A 5,000-nucleotide genomic window follows, 5' to 3' on the forward strand; every position below is an offset into this window, starting at 1 on the left:
ATAATAATAATTAAGGTCCCTCCTCCATTAAATTTACTGCAAAGCAAATAATAATAATAATACAAAAGCGATAGAAAAATAAGTAAATTAAAAATATAATTAATACAATAATTGTATTTAATCATTCACTGCATGTATATTATTATTTTATTTTCAATTAAATAAATAATATTTTATATTTATTATTTAACATATACATTTAAATAAGCATAAAATAATAATAATAATAATATTCATATATATATATATATATATATATATATATATATAAAATTATTTATTAGGGGTGTAACGGTATGCAAAAATCACGGTTCGGTACGTACCTCGGTTTTAAAGTCACGGTTCAGTTCATTTTTGATACAGTAAGGGAAAGAAATGCAAACATTAAACTGCAGGTTGTTTATTACTATTAACTTTTTTTAACAAATTGTTTACACTTTTTTTAAAATACTTTTTAATAAAATATATATAAAATAAAAAAGAATAAGAAATAAAATACTGCTGCAAAGTTCTCCACTAAATAAAATACTCTGTCTCATATAATGAAAAATATAAATAAATAACTATGATTACAGTGCAGCATTACCAATCCACAATCGTTACAATCGTTTTTTTCCCAGTTGTAGTGATGTTCACACTCGCGTGATGCCTTTTGAAAACCTTAGGGTGACACACTGGCATATTGCACCTGTCAAACATAGTCTACTTTGCCGTCAATACTGTTGACGGTGTCCTTTATCAGTAGGCTTTATATTTATGTTCAACAAGAAGTATAGATATTGTTGTAGTGAAGACAAGATCCTGGTCTGTCGGCGGTCTCCCTGTCACCTACAGTAGCAGCAGCGCGCCAACGCCGCGTCAGGCACGATTCTGGTGTGTAAAGACACAGAAAACGCGAAGCTGCCGTCGTGACACGCAGCAGAAACGCCACGCAGCAGTGTGTCACCAGCCTTAGAATCAGATGCAGGGCGGGATTTGCGCTGAACGCGGAGACTTCCGCCACTTAATATGTTAGTTTGTAAACACGAAAATGTACCTACGTTCCGCGTACAAAATATTGCATCCGGTCATTCGGTACACACGTGCACCGTACCGAAAGCCCTGTACCGAAACGGTCCGGTACGAATACACGTACTGTTACACCCCTAATATATTATATATATATTAGGCTTTTTTTCCAGACAGAATGACACCAACATGACATTCAGAATAATGAAAACTAAAAACCAAATAAAAACAAATCATAATAGCGACAAATAGGCTTCAGTTTCTTTATGCAAAAAAAAAAAAATTCATAATAAATTTCCCCTGGTCCAACTTTATATTAGTTGGCCTTAACTACTTTGTACTTACATTTAAATTAATCATTTAGTACAATGCTTTTATTGTGTACATGCATGTTTTTAAATTGTATTTATATTTGTAAAAATACTTGCATGTAATTACATCTGTAATTATTTTCTGTAATTTCATCTATAATTACACCCTTACACCTTAACCCACCCTCAATCCTACCCAAACCTGTCCCTAAGCTTCCCCGTATCTCTCCTCAATAGCAACAAAAGTGTATTTGCAATACAATATGAACTCAATAAGTGCATGTACATTGTTTTTTTGATGTAAGTACATAGTAATTAAGGCCACTTAATATAAGGTGGAACCTTTTCCTTATTTACTTTTAGGGCTGAAATACGACCTAGACACTCCTCTGTTTTATTACCTTAAAAGTCATCTTTAGCCAGTGCTTGATTTCATAAAGTATCTTTGAATATTAAAACTGGTCTGGGATCAGGGCCTGTATTGTGCTTTCAGTATAAAAACAGGATAAGCTTTCTGCAGTCATCAGTCTCTTCTAGTAAATATAACCCTCTTTATCAGGATATAAGGGGACAAAACTGATTCTCAATCAGCACTTCTAACTATTAAGTGTACACCAGTGGCGTAGCCACAGTGGCAGCTGGCACACCTAGAAATAGATGCAGAATTATTTTTTATACTCTCAATAAAATTTTTTTTACTAAACTTGGGCTATTATTGTTTACTTAGAATTTTTTTTTTTTAAATCAACCCTCTCAAGCGTAAGTTACAAATATTTTAACTGACCACTTGTTTCCATGGCGACGCGTCATGATTGTCACGTGACACATCGCAGCCACAATAACTAACAGATGTATCGCTATTTGTTTTATTTAGTTTTTCATTTTTTATTTAAAAATATTCACAAACTTGCTTACCATGTCAACTATCTGATATTCATATTCTTCGTTTAAAAACCTTTATAAATTAGCTTGATCTATAACGAGATGAGCGCTGCAGTTCAGAGTCCTGTCCGCCGGATTTAACGTACAGCACTTGAATTCCCCAGTTTCTCCCGAAATACATGAAAGTGGCTGTTGAACTGGGAGATGAATAGATTAAACTTTATTGTTCTGCTATGTGTGTCTGATATATGAATAAAACACGTCGGCAAATTACATTTGAATAGATAGATAGTTTTTGCTGCATATTTTACAAACTACCAATGTATTGTTTTACTAGTGATTATGTATATTTAAAACGTATGAAACCTAAAATAAACATTGTGTGGTTGAAAACACTGCATATTAGTTGTGGTATACGACAAGCGCTGAACGCTCAGTCTCTGGCTCAGCGCCAGCCAACGTGCGATAGCAGTTTGAATCTGGTAGTTCTGTGATGCCACTGATTATTCTAAATCATACTCTCAGGGGCACAGACATAAGAATCCAATATATGGTGCCATAATGCTCAAAATGGTAAAATGTAATTTACATTTTAAATTATTTTTGTAAAAAAAAATATCTGCCGACATTCGGACTGCCAACCAATCAGCAAACAGCAGCTGACGGTGACCCCAGCAGGTCCCCAGAGATCTTTGCAGGGGAGCAGAGTTTCATATTTTTTTGAAGCACCCCTGGGCGCCGCCATTGGCTAGCGGACCCCCACCTGCTGTTAGCATTCCATTGACTCCCATTCATTTTTGCGTCACTTTGACAGCGAATAACTTTACATCTGAGGCATTTAAAGACTCCATTTGTCCATTCATTATTTCTAAAGAAACACGAAAATGTATAAAAGGCCCCATTACCTTGTATCTTATGTTGTGGCCCTGTAGAAGCAGTTTTTGTAAAAAATAGGCTAACGATTGCGCCATAACCAGCGACTCTCTGTCGTAGAGAAATTACCGTATGGACAGGTGGAGAAGCTCGCAGGCAATCTTTTACGGTCTATGAAGCAATCAGGGGGACGTGGAGGCATGACGTCAAGGGAGAAGCCCATAGAGAGTCCATAAAAAAACGGGACAAAATTATTCAACAACATCCGCAAGATTCGGTGGGTGATTCAGATTTCTCTTGGCACAGCGGTTAGAAGACTTACAGGTTGCTCACGTGACATTTACGTCATCAAGTTCAGTTTGAGTCTGCGCAGTACACCCGATAGGGGTGGGCGGATCGATCTAAATATCGATAGTATCGATGCCAACACTGGTATTGGTATCGGATTGATACAATTGTAATTGAATCGATATTTTAATTTAAATATCTCTCATCTACGTTCATTACACTTTGCTCGTGTCTTCTACCTCTACAATCCTGAACAAACGCTGCTACTCCTCCCCCTCCTGCTGCTCTGCTGTAATTCGTTGTTGTGTCGTCACGTGACTCACTGACACAACGCGCCGAGGAGCAGCGAATAGAGTGAGAGCGAAGCTGATAGCACATTCAGAAGGGGGGCTCACGGAATGTAATTGCATAGGTATATTTGTTCTTTGCTTGTTCTTCAGTAATAATTGCGTGCACTTTATTTCATTTGCTTTTAAAACCAGAAAAAAGGGAGCGATTTTTTTTATTCTTATTCAGACTTTCATATGTACACCCAGAGTCTCTTTTCTGGCTACACTACTGGTGTACACTTAGGGTTCCATCCCCTGATCCAGAAACAGTCACAGCACAGGATGAATGCAGGCACTGGTGAATTGTGTTTGCTCGGACAGAACACATATTGCAGTCCCCAACTAACAAAAGACCCTTGTGGTGACCTGTCAGTGACACTGTCAGAGAAACAGAGGATCTGGGTCAGCTTACACGTGCACACACACAACGCCAAAGAGTGTGCTGTAACTCCAGGTACAAGAGAAGGGATGACAGATTTGGAGCACTTGATCATCGCCCACATTTGCTTTGCAAATGTTCGCTCTATACAAAGCAGGATGTATTTGAAGTGGAGGCCTGATGGGCGATGAGCCCTGTGGGATGCGAAACTGTTTGTGACTGCAAGAAAGAGCAATGCATCGCATATAATATTTTATTTATTTTTGAACACGTTTATTCATTTATTTGATCAAAAGTGATTGTCGATTTCAAATAAATGTTTTGGACCTTTTTTTTTTATCATAGAATCCTGAACAAATGTATTACAGTTTCCACAATGTTTTCAACATTGATAATAATAAGAAATATTTCTTGAGCAGCAAATCAGCACATCAGAATGATCTCTGAAGGATCATGTGACACTGAAGACTGGAGGAATGATGCTGGAAATTCAGCTTTACATCAAAGGAATAAATTACATTAAAAAAATTATATTCAAATAGAAAAACAATAATTTTAAAATGTACAAGTTTTTCACAAAATTACTGTATTTTTGTAAATAAATGTAGCCTTGTTGAGCATACTTAAAAAAAACAACAACAATAATAATAATAAATACAAACAATTAAACAAATAATTAAATAAACATAAATAATTAAATATATACACACATTATATATATATATATATATTAGTGGGAAGTCGTGGCCTAATGGTTAGAGAGTCGGACTCCCAATCGAAAGGTTCTCTCCACCTTCAATACCACGACTTAGGTGCCCTTGAGCAAGGCATCGAACCCCCAAACTGCTCCCCGGGCGCCGCAGCATAAATGGCTGCCCACTGCTCCGGGTTTGTGTTCACAGTGTTTGTGTGTGTGTTCACTGCTCTGTG

The 5,000-nt window shown here is 36.7% G+C and overlaps 1 protein-coding gene across 2 annotated transcripts in view; it reads right to left on the minus strand.

The window, feature by feature from the left end:
* Nucleotides 1-5,000, minus strand: part of LOC132133783 (S phase cyclin A-associated protein in the endoplasmic reticulum-like) — a 118,364-nt gene that overhangs the window by 107,225 nt on the left and 6,139 nt on the right. The gene's annotated exons all lie outside the window — the stretch shown is intronic.

Source organism: Carassius carassius, chromosome 50 (genome assembly GCF_963082965.1).
Source record: "Carassius carassius chromosome 50, fCarCar2.1, whole genome shotgun sequence".
In the NCBI taxonomy this organism is placed as follows: domain Eukaryota; kingdom Metazoa; phylum Chordata; class Actinopteri; order Cypriniformes; family Cyprinidae; genus Carassius; species Carassius carassius.